The sequence below is a fragment of the Mya arenaria genome, chromosome 3 (genome assembly GCF_026914265.1).
Source record: "Mya arenaria isolate MELC-2E11 chromosome 3, ASM2691426v1".
NCBI lineage: Eukaryota > Metazoa > Mollusca > Bivalvia > Myida > Myidae > Mya > Mya arenaria.
In genome coordinates this window covers 28764429-28777211 of record NC_069124.1, presented here as the reverse complement: position 1 = coordinate 28777211, position 12783 = coordinate 28764429, and positions in this window count along the sequence as shown.

Sequence of the window (12783 nt, the reverse complement as noted above, 5' to 3'; positions counted from 1 at the left end):
TTAGTATTAACGAAGGCATGTCTACTTTTTTCTATTTCAACTTTCAAAAAAGCTAATTTTCAACTAAATTGGGACTTTTCTTATTGGATGTTTCATGATTACGAGCCCAGAGAAGAAAACGCACTGAAGAATTACTTGACGACAATTAATGGTATACATACTTCAGTGGCGTAGCTAGGCCTAAACAAGTTATAGACCGATGGTGCTGGGGGGTGGCATACGCCGAAAAGATTATTTTTCAACAAATAGAAGTAAAGTGGTGCAATCGTTAAGGATCCCCGGAGTTTCATAGAAAAAAAAAAAGGCACAATAACATCCATTTTGTATGCACGTTGCACACACTTAACTGTGTATACAAATCAAGCAATACACCCTGCACGTAGTTCTAATAACCAATACTTTGCGGCATTTGGCGGCAACAAACCTTTCTAAAACTGCTTCGGCATCTTTGTCTATATCGCGGTGGTTTTACATGGGTCCCAGGCTAAACAGCCTATTAAGAAACATTGAGTTTTTTAGAAAAGTTTTGATGCGCTTAAGACTACTGAACGCTCTTTCGCATGTTACGTATGTAGAGGGAATGGTGGATAACGTATGCAGTCAAAAGCTGAACACATGGGTATGCGGTCAAATCCTGGCCAAGCGTCTCCAGAAGTATTGACGGAATCTGGTCCATATCCCGTGCAGGTCGTCGGGCCTTCCAGAGCCTTATATTACCGCAGAAAATTTCCATGCAACACGATATATCATGTCGATTTCATATACCTCAACAACTATTTCGTCTGTAAAGTGGTGCAACAGTAACGGTATGAGATGTTGCGCAAAACACATGTGACCCTTCTTTACCACACGATTTTTCAAATGGTCCAGAAAGACGTAATATTCATGCACCCGCCAGTAATCCTGAGGTGCCCGGATGCCTTAGATTTGTAGACATAGCACTATCAATGTCTCACAATGTGTATCCACATTATGGGATAGCTTATTGATCAAGCATTGGTTAAATTAATGAGTCGTGTTGAAAACTAAAAATAGGCCAAGTTGTCAAAAGATTTCACGGTTTCAACTTATGTATAAGATCTTGACAATATCTTGGACTAATATGGAGGTATGAGCAGTAGTATTATACTTGGGTTTCACAGAACGGTTGGCATATTTGGGGGCTTGCCTTTTAGCGGGTCACAAAATAATTATCTTTCCTATCAATCTCATGAACCATACTACTGTCATCCTAGACTTCAATTTTCCCGGGGTCGGGATAAGCTGGGCCGATATATTTTTACACATATTTTAAAACATACGCAGGTGTTTTATTTCGTTTTTGTTCTGTACTTTGTACACGAGACTACTTGCCAATAACATTAGCGGGGAATCACTTCTCAGTAATAATGATAACGAGTTTGCTACTGTAACGTGTTCGGAGTGTACCTAGCGGCTGTGCACTATTTTATAAAACTCCTAAATAAATGACAAAAGATGAAACGATATAATATTTATCTTCAAGGTAACTTGACCTATTGAATGTGTATAAATGATTTTGATTGAGCTCCAAATAAATAATCACAACCAAGTATAAAAGTTTTATATACGTAATTTTCCTTGTGGCTTCTTGCCTATGATCGATTTAAATACAATGACTTTTAAACTTACTATTATGTCATTGATCTCTGTGAATTAACAGAAACAAAACACAGAGTTGTAATTTTGTAATCAGTTATGAAATATCAGATAGCCGAGCTTTTTGGGATATACATAAAGTACGTTCACTTCCCTTCCTTACGTCTGCGAACAATAACTCCAATACACTCCAACTACATCAAACAGGAAAGTAGAGCTCTCTCTGAAATATTGTTGAAGTTTTAACTTACTATGCCTAACGGGATAGCTGAGCTTACCAGCAAGAGCAAAGGAAGTGTAGGCATTACATTAACTATCGTATCTTTTAACAACAACTCGGACCACTCCTCAGCTATTAACTAAACAGTTCGAGCTTTTCAGTAAACATAGGTAATATTTTAAACAAGCAACTTCAAGTTCATTAATACCAAATATTTCTTGATGTTTACTGTTTGGTAACTGCATTTAGAATGACAATATTATAAAAAAAACAAAGCCTTATAAACGCCGCTAAAAGCGCTCGAGCAAAACGATGCTTTCATTCGTTGTTTAAACTGAACGTCGATTGGGTGAACTCAGCACTCTGATTGGACTAAATTATTTTTATCTAAATGGCTTTCAAAGATGATTCTAGCTTGCGAGATTCACTATGCGTTTAAATATGAAGTAACAGACTATGCAACAGGCTTATTAAAAGCTAAATAAACACCATAGCAATTTGTATCAATCATAAAAATAATTATCAAAGTATTCCAGTGCTTTATATGTTTTTTGTATAAAATAACAACGCTATATACCTCAAAAAGTTCGATATTGATGGTCAAAATAAAAAAGAAACAACGTTCTAGGTTACAGTCAACTATTTTACATGGTTGTGGTAAAATTCTTCATACTACGTTTAATTTACTTTCTACTTAATTTAAATGGAAATTCCTTTTTTGTTCTACGGTAAACAAAATAAGAGATTTTTCCAAACGTGAAAACAAACCTTTTTAGTTATCCAATGTGTTTAAGAAGCTACCAGTTTTTATTGCATTTTATGCCATTTAGATTATGACATACTTCGAAAAAGTTGTAGGCCCGGCCCAAGTTAAACTTGGTAATAACTATAACGGTATCGATCCATTAGAAGTACAGTTGCAACAAATGTAGTACAAGATAGGAAGATAAATGTTAATAAAATGCACTTACAAAAAGAGTCTTAAGGTGCTTTGGGTGCTTTCGTAATAAAGATGAACCATCCTTAAACTTTTCATTTTAATTTTCTAATAAAAATACCTTCTTGTTACACTTTATCGTTTATGTTTTGGTTATTGTATGTACTTTAGATGTTGAAGCTTTCATTGATTTTTATAAAACTTTTACAGATTCATTTTTCTCTGGAATATTTTTTACGGCCCGTCGGTTTTATGACCAGTTGCCGAATGTCGTACGTATATGAAAACATCGTGAATAAAAAAAGAATAAAAACTTATGGCCGATTTTTCGTATGAACTAGTTGATAACAGCTCGGCGTTGGGCAACAGCCAGTCGAGTAGTGTACATGCAGCGCTCGACTATATTAAAGGAGTAACATCGCGTACAGAAGTATACTAAATCGCGATCATGGTTTCCTAAAAAAGATTAATGCCATTCTGTTGGGTAAGTGTGCTGTTTACAAACAGCTGAAAAATATGACAACTTTATGCAGCTCTTGTGGTAGCATCCATATGTATAATAGTTGGCGATTGTTCACCGAACGGTTTTTGTTTGGCGAAATGTTACATGCATTAAGCATGGTGTTTGTCATTCTTTCAGAAACGTCAAAGTGATGTTTTATCTCTGTAGTCTATTACATATTGATAAAAGGGTACATGTTACTCTAGATGTTAATTATGTTATTATTATTGACTACTTTATCAAAGGTAAACAAAACTTATATATAAAATATATCTTTGTAAGCTCCTTTTGGATATAAATTGCAGTTTAACACTTTGCGTATACAAAGCCTTTTAAATAAAAGGTCCGCATATTCTGCGATGTAAAAAGCACATGATATATAAAATACTTATTCATAATGACCAAACGTACATCTATGGTGATAGATTTCTTGCAGACCATAAATCAGTACTACAAGAACAACTTCACTAACGGAAAGCAGTTGCAAGGTTGGTATTTTATCGAGTATAAAACAATGGTACCGTTTGGCGCACATATAGGACTAGGAGTGTCAAACATCTCGGGTTATCGATATACATATCTCAGTCCACATCGGTATTCTTCTACAATCCTAAAGGTGAACTCGTCGCCATGAGACTCTTCGCAATTTCAATCCACCCATTGGTGGCTTTAAACAGGACATCTTTTCAAAGCGACTATATCATTTTCAGTAGCAATACCTCTAGGCTGTTAATGGTGTTTTTATCCTAGGGTTTTAGCTACATTATTATAGGATTGAGCTGCACCCTGCCCTTTTTGTCAGTATCCATCTGCCCTCATAGAACACAGCATATGCATGCTTATGACTTCTTCGAATCGAATGCTCTATAAAATTTATAAACTCATATATATTTTGTTTTGCTTAAAATCTTGTATGATTAAAAGTACCTACAATCATAATACATCTACCAATGCAAAACTAAAACTAATGCAATTTTATATTTTTCCATTTCTCTATTTCAAAATTATAATATTTAAGGTCCTCATTGACAGATTCAATGGACACTTTTCATCCTTCGAACCCTGTATTTTTTATGCAGCACCCTGCATCTTGAAACATTGCTAAAACCCTTTCTTTCCATTTGCAATTATATGTTTTTGTTTAATCGATATACATGTACTATAATGGGTCAACAAGGCGATTAACGTTAGAAGACGTAGTTAGAATTTTAATTAAACAAGAAATCGTTTTAAATCGTATTAAACTAAGTTTTAAATAAAAGGTCAGCAATTTAAAATAAAGTGCATTTTCTAAGATATTTTACTTGAGATAAAACGCTGAAAGAACTTTGATTTCCCATATTGGTCGATCTGTAAACATTTATAAGATATAAATTTGGCCTGTCACTAAAATTGAAAAAGGGAGTAATCAGCTTTTTATATATTTACCTTTTTTCCATCACAATAAAAAAATATTACTACCACGACAAAGATTGTTTTTTATGTTTTTCAGTTTAAATGTTTAAACATGCTTTATGTTTACATCCTTAACTCTTTTCACAATGTTCATTACCATCCATACAACTGAATACAGTTTCAGTTGCAGTACCTTTTTAGTAAAAATATAACATGTATATAGGGGAAAACAACAACAAAAACAGTTGCATCAGCAACAAAAAATAAATACAGCAACGAACATTAGAATCATCACCAATTAAACTACCAAAACAGCAACAACGATCAACAACAATCACCACGTTCAAACTTCTAAGATTCACATGAAAAATAAAACTTTTACATTTTGATGATGAGCTCTTCTATTTATCATACACAATTTGCTCTTCAATTACATGCAGGCGGGCCAAAAAAGGCAAAAAAAGAGTTGAAATTCATCCGCATGATTTTAATTGCAATGCTTATATCGGCCTACTTGTTACCGTTCTGATGTAAAATCTAATGTACAGACATTGTTCATTCGTTATGAACAACGTGCAATCATAAACAATATAAAGATACCTTTCTCGTCCAGCATATTCTCATTTATCACCTTAATATATATAGCTTGGGCTATATTTTCCTGTTGATTTAGCACTTCGTAACATGCCATATCAGATAGTTTTTTTAGATTTATTTAACAGGTGCCGCCTTTCTTGCTCTTCATTTTAGGCCTTCTTCAACATTGATTTACGATATGTACCACGGAGTGGATAATTTCAGAAGGGTTGTTAGCTAAATATTCGAACTGATCAGATTCAATTGTGATTAAAGGATGTAAACATTTATCTTTTAGTGTGCTAAAATAATATTTTTTTTGTTAGCTTAAATTGTTCAAATACGAAAATAAACTACTTGAAATATAAATTCAAAACAAAAAGGCAGAAAGTATGATTTACTTATTTACTTACTTCCCATAAATATAACTACACATGTTAGACGCGAATGTCACATGCCTCGGAATCTGCTACTGGAAGTGTACTTTTCTGAACTGCAGTTAACAACTCGTTCCATTTGTTGTTGGATTTCAGGTACTTTCATATCTATATATAAATGCAATTCATATGTATAATTTATGTTTAAATTGAAAACATTGATACATTTTTCCTCCATTAGTCAATACAAAATAGTTATTTAACAGTTTATTTGTAAATTTCACAGCACATATTTAAATGACAGACGATTGCCAGCTATCCTGATCCTTCCACTGATTCTGCCACTGACATGACCTGTCCACTGATTCTACCACTGACATGACCTGTCCACTAATTCTACAACTGACATTACCTGTACACTGATTATACCACAGACATGACCTGTCCACTGATTATACAAATGACATGACCAGTCCACCGATTCTACCACGGACATGACCTGTCCACTGATATACAACTGACATGACCACTCCACTTATTCTACCACTGACATGACCTGTCCACTGATTTTAGAACTGACATGACCTGTGCACGGATTCTTCCACTGACGTGACCTGTCCACTGATTCTACCACTTACATGACCAGTCCACTGATTCTAACACTGATATGACCTGCACACTGATTCTAACACTGACATGACCTGCGCACTGACTTTACCACTGACATGACCAGCACACTGATTCTACCACCGACATGACCTGCACACTGATTCTATCACTGACATGACCTGCACACTAATTCTACCACTGACATGACCTGCACACTGATACTACCACTGACATGAGCTGTACACTGATTCTACCCCTGACATGACCTGTCTACTGATTCTGCCACTGACATGACCAGTCCATATTCATTATCCCCACCTCGTCTCGTTCCGCTACTCGAACCGTGTTTACTTTCCTTCTCACTTAAATACAAGAAAAACATTGATGTACAGCATCAAGTCGGCGCGATAAACGTAGAAGAAAATCAAAGGACTGAAGGTCCTGAGAGTTGCCAAGAGAAGTTTCTTGCAGATGCATTGCTAAATGAAGCTTATATGAGTAAACAAAAGTTTTGTAAATATTTGACGAAAGGTTCTAGATTTTTAGCAGACATGAGACATGTAATATTGTCATGGTTTGAAAGAACTATACACAGTTGTTCAGCACATGAAGATGATGTGACATATACAAGATCCAGGTCCCTACCTATAAGGTCAAGGTCACACTTGGAGGGAGACAAACAGCTGTATACAATTGTCGGATGTAAAATCACTTGCAGTTACAAGTCTTGCATAAAACAGTTGAAATCAGTGTGACCTTGACGTTGATGAAGTGGTTATAGTGACAAAAAAAAAATTGTGGACTTTTCTTTTATTCTTATCAAGAAAATAGATACATTGCACATTAAGTATGATTTGGTAAAAAATCAGAGGTAACAAAATAGTGAATATTTAACCTGTTTACTGGCCTAAATGGCACACAGTAGCTCAGGGGCCGTATTCATAAAGCTCCTAAGGAAAATCTTAAACTTAAGTGAACATTTCAGATGCGGATTTCCAATTTATTTTTAAGCAAACGTCAAAGAAACTTTTCATGCTTATGAAAAACATAGTTTTGCATATGAATGCAAAGTTTCATTGAAGTATTAAGGGTAAAAAAGTGAGAAATCTGCAATGGAAATGTCTTCTTTAAGAAGAAAAAAAACAATGACTAGATTGGCATAGAATCTGCTTGAAATACTGGTTAGAATGAGATTGTACATACAAGATGGTGTAAAAGTAATACAAGTACAAGGTTTATGTTGTACATTATCAGTTTTGTAAAATAGTATGTCTCATGTTTCACATAAAACACTGTTTGTAAAACAATTTGCTGCCTGTATGCAATATGGCTTATTAACATCTTGATTAACCTTAAATTTGACCTTTGACTTTGAAGGATGATCTTGGCTTTGATATGTTGCCATTAATTATGTGTACTAACACTAACCCGCGACACTATTAACCCATTATCTGATAAGACACATTTTGATGCATCCGAGAAATGTTAAAAATGGAGCATGTTCTTCTTAAGGAGCAAATGCTCACTTTTTTAAAAAGGTTTTCAAAACTGTTAGAAATTCAATTTTTCTTTTGCAAAGCATTTCAAAAATTTATAACCAAGTGCAGAAAATAATGTCATCATCCAAATATAGCATATCGGATAATGGGTAAACGATGTACTATGAAAGCAGTTGTATTCCTGTTATATTAATTTAAGGTTAGCAAAAAAAAATTGGCTTGAAAAAATATCTAAGTTGAATGAAACAAAGATAAACAGACAACGATATGTACAGTATAGTAAAAGTTTAGTCATAGCATAGAAAGAAATCATAGGCAACATAATAAGCAAATGACATATCAATAGTTTGTAAGATATGTGAAATGACATACACTCAGTCAAAGTTCTAACCGATCACTTCTTAAACTGGATTTTTTTTAAAACTATATTTCTGTCCTGTCTGAAAAATTAGTAATTGTCTCAGCTGATGTAAACTTGGCAAAACTCCTAATCGGTCACTTAGTAAAGTAACTTTCCTGAAAAATGCATAAAGTGTCAACAATATACAGTTCAGTATTCTATTTTCCCCATCTCGTGGCAATATTCTTAGAAAATTTCAGCTAAATCGAAGCTTAAACGGCAGAGAAAACACAGTTCATATGTAATTACTCCTAATCCAAAAGTCACAAGGAAAAGAAATTACAATGCAAATTCCATAGGGAATCACATTTTTCATTGATTTTGTATTTTTAAAATCTTTTGACACAGTCTCTGTTTCACATAGAAGGTAATGTTAAAGTTAAACATTTTTTTTAACTTATTAAGCCATTGGTGACTGTGTATCAGTCTCACATGTCATGTAATATCATTTTAAAGTGACAAAGGGTGGTATTTTTATTTTTCTTCCTTTATACGCTGTGTTAGATTTTGTGACTTTTATTATTGATAGTGTTGTCATTTGAGACACTGTATCTTTTTGATGAAGCGTAGTACGTGAACCAAGTTTTCACAGCATGTGTAATGGTCTTTTCATAAATCTAATTTGTAATTAAGCTTATTGTACAGGGAAGGGAATATTAGAAGATTACCTAGGTGACCGATTAGGAGTTTTGTTGAGTGTATTCAGCAAAACAACTCTTTAATACAACTACCTGTCTTAGATAGGTAGTGGTCAATTAGGGAAGGTGTCACCAAGAGCATGTAAAAAGAATGCAGACAGCTGTAGCTGGAATTTGGCAAAAGCAAATTCAATTTTTAAAGCCTGGTATAATAAAATGCGAGTATTCCTGTACTCCTTGTATTTAACTAAAGCATATTTAAAACTTAACTACTAGTAGACATGCATATATGGTACATGGACGCCTCCACTCAATTGGTGTGTGAAAATCAAGGTAGAATGTGAAGGTCAAGGTCAGAATGATAGTGATACATGACACTTCACAATCCAAAAATGCAACCACAAGCCAAGTTTGGTGATCGTAGGCCATATAGTATAGGAGATATGCACTGACAAAGATTTAAAAGTAATTCTGCTGATGAATATTCAATCTTTCAAACACGAAAAAAAACCTATATCGTCTGGTAAAAGTAATGACCGAAAACGTTATAGATGAAATCATTTTAAGTAAAAGAGGTAGATTTTTTCCTACAATATGTAATTGAACTAGAACTCTGACCAAGTGAGCTCTACCATTGTATGAAGTAAATATGAAATTCCATCCAGTAGTTTTCAAGTTATGCTCCAGACAAGTAAAAGTACCAAAGGACAATAGCTCCATAATTAGCAAATTAAGAGTTATGGTTCTTATACACTGCACTTCATCTCATTGAGTTTTAACATTGTATGAAGTATTATGAAATTCCATCCAGTAGTTTCCAAGTTTTGCTCTGGACAAAAAAAAGTAACAAAGGGCAATAACTCTGTAATTAAGCAAATTACTGCACTTCCTATCATTGAACTTTACCATTGTATGATGTTTTATGAAATTCCATACAGTAGTTTTCAAGTTATGTTCCGGACAAGACAAAGTAACAAAGGTCAATAACTCCATAATTAGGTAAATTAGAGCTATGGTTCTTGTACACTGCATTTCTTCCCATTGAGCTTTACTATTGTATGAAGTTTTATCAAATTCCATTAACTCATTATCTCCTAGAGACACATTATTGCACAATTATTGTGGCTGATGTTTGAAGAAATTGTGAGAAATAGAGCATTTGCTCCTTAGGAGCAAATGCTCTATATCCCATAATGCCTTTAAAACCATTGAGATAAACCGATACTTCAAGCTTTCAAGATTATTTTTGGTTAGCTAAAAATATAAAAATGACGTCGGAATCTAAATATAGCATAGGGGATAATGTGTTAAGAAATACTGAAGTTATGGAAGAAAAACAAAAAACGAATGGACGGACAGACAAACAGGGTGATTACTATAGGGCTCCCACATTGATGTGTGGGGGTCCCTAATTACACCAAAATGAATAAAGTGTGAGGATTTTAATGCCTCATGATTCCCAACCCAGATTGTAAATTAGTTTACGTACCGTTGCGTGCTTTACAATTGGCCAATTAAAAAGTACACAAGAGGTTGATTGGCACATTGCTGCTCTTGTTTCATACTGGTACCTTTAAAGTAAAATTGTGAAACGCGGCTGGTGGTTCACATAATGATTGACAGTTGTGGGCAGGAACTATGAGAAATAGAATTCTCAAATTGAATTCAAATGACTTTTATAATAGGTAAAATACGCCACTTTCACATCAAATAATGCATCAATCTGTCACATCAATGACAGATATGTAATGTCCTCTAACAGACAAAGATAGATTTTTGTGTGTTTTAAAGTGAATTTTCATCAAGAATGTTACTCTAAATAATGAAGATCAAATGTAAAGGTCAACGTCAGAAGGACATGAAACTGATGAAAGTGGAACGCTGCATTCAATATATGCATCCTCACACTAAGTTTGGTAATCCTAGGTGATAACTAGATCCTCGTTCGATTTAGTGAAGATTCCATCCTGTTCTGTGACTAAGCTTGATTCCACACCACCCAGGTCAAGAGCTAGCAAGTTTGGTAATTCTTGGTGATGGAATGATATAACAGGCAACACTATGAATGCTCCAGTGTATGAAAAGTAAACATCTCTAAACTATAAACTATGAACATGATTTTTCACTCATTAAAGGTGACCACAGACTGTCATGCTCCAGTGTATGAAAAGTAAACATCTCTAAACTATAAACTTTGAACATGATTTTTCACTCATTAAAGGTGACCACAGACTGTCATGCTCCAGTGTATGAAAAGTAAACATCTCTAAACTATAAACTTTGAACATGATTTTTCACTCATTAAAGGTGACCACAGACTGTCCTTTGGCTATGAAATTCAGTGTTTTTGGTAGTTTGGCTGTAATGTCTTCCAACTGACACTGAAAGGCTGCAACTAGCACTTCGTTTGATACATTGAAGATTCCATCCTGTTCTGTGAGTAACTGGGATTCCACATCACCCAGGTCAAGTCCTAGAATGGTGGCCGTCATCTCGGTGTTTGGCATGTCAGTAACCTATATAAATAAAGTAGGGAATAACTCCGTTATTAAGCATAAAGGGGTTATGGTTCTTGTACACTGCACTTCCTTTCATTGAGCTCTACCATTGTATGCAGTATATGAAATTCCATCCGGTAGTTTTCAAGTTATGCACTGGACAAGAAAAAGTAACAAAAGGAAATAACTCGGTCATTAAGCAAACATGGGTTATGGTATTTGTAAACTGTACTTCCTCTAATTGAGCTCTACCATTGTTTAAAACTTTATCAAATATAATCTAGTAGTTGTCATAGTATGCTCTGGACAAAGTTTACACTATTAAACTGTGGAACAAGGGGAGATAACTCTGCAACAAATTGACCAAGCGTTATAACCCTTGCAAAGTGCACAACTTCACATTGCTATCTATCTAAGTTGCAAGTTTCAATCAAATTCCTTCAATTCCTTTAATTCTTTCAAGTAGTTTTTAAGAGTATGGGACAAATACACTATCGAATAGTTTGCATGCGTAATTGCGTTATAAACATTTCAATGAAACGCTTGATGTTGATGGGACATCTTTACCTTAACATGGCCGCTAAAAAAATGAGCGGCTTCCTGAGATGCAATATCATGTTAAATATGAAGTTTGTCAAATGGATGAAAAGTAAATGGCAATTTTACATCTTGAATGTGACCTTGACAAGTGGACCCTCAAAATGTGTGGGTCATTGAGATGCACCTTCATGCTAAAATTCAAGTCTGTGCATTGCAAATAGTTTAGGTAGATCAGAGGATTTGGAAAGGAACTTTTGCTCGAGTACATGTATGTTTGTATGTTCCAAGATATAGCATTTACCTCTATCTTTGTAAATTGTGTTGACGACAGGGATTCCTCATTGTTATATCTCTTGCTGTTGACAACAATATTGGTGATGGCAACAACATCCCCCAACACCACAGGCTCTGCTGCGCCACAGGCTGACTTTCACCTTCCCAGTACGGTCCTCCACCGTAATGGTCCGCACATTCACCTCTTTGTCATTCATTATAACTGTAGTGGCAACGCTGTCCTGCAAGGAGAAATAACATCGACATCTTTGATGTGGCATAAAGAAGTTTTTGATTGCTTATTTTCAATCATCATCTTTTATGTATGCCAACATTTGTCTGCCTGTAAAGGGGCATTAAATTTGCACACAAAAAAACGTTAGTTATTACCCTGTCAAATTGTAAAAGGGTTACAATTGCGATGGTAAATAAAAGTGTGTAGTTGAAACACCAATGCGCCCAAAGGGTCTTGTCACAAATAAATTTGACATTTGACCTTGAAGGATGACCTTGACTGTGTTATGTTACAAATGAATATCTGCAACTTAATGAGATACACATGCATGTCAAGTATCAATTCTGTATCTGCAATAGTTCAAAAGTTGACCTTTGACATTGAAGGATGACCTTGACCTTCAAATGTTACCACTGAAAATTGGTGGCTCCATCAGGTACACCTACATGCCAAATATGAAGTCACTA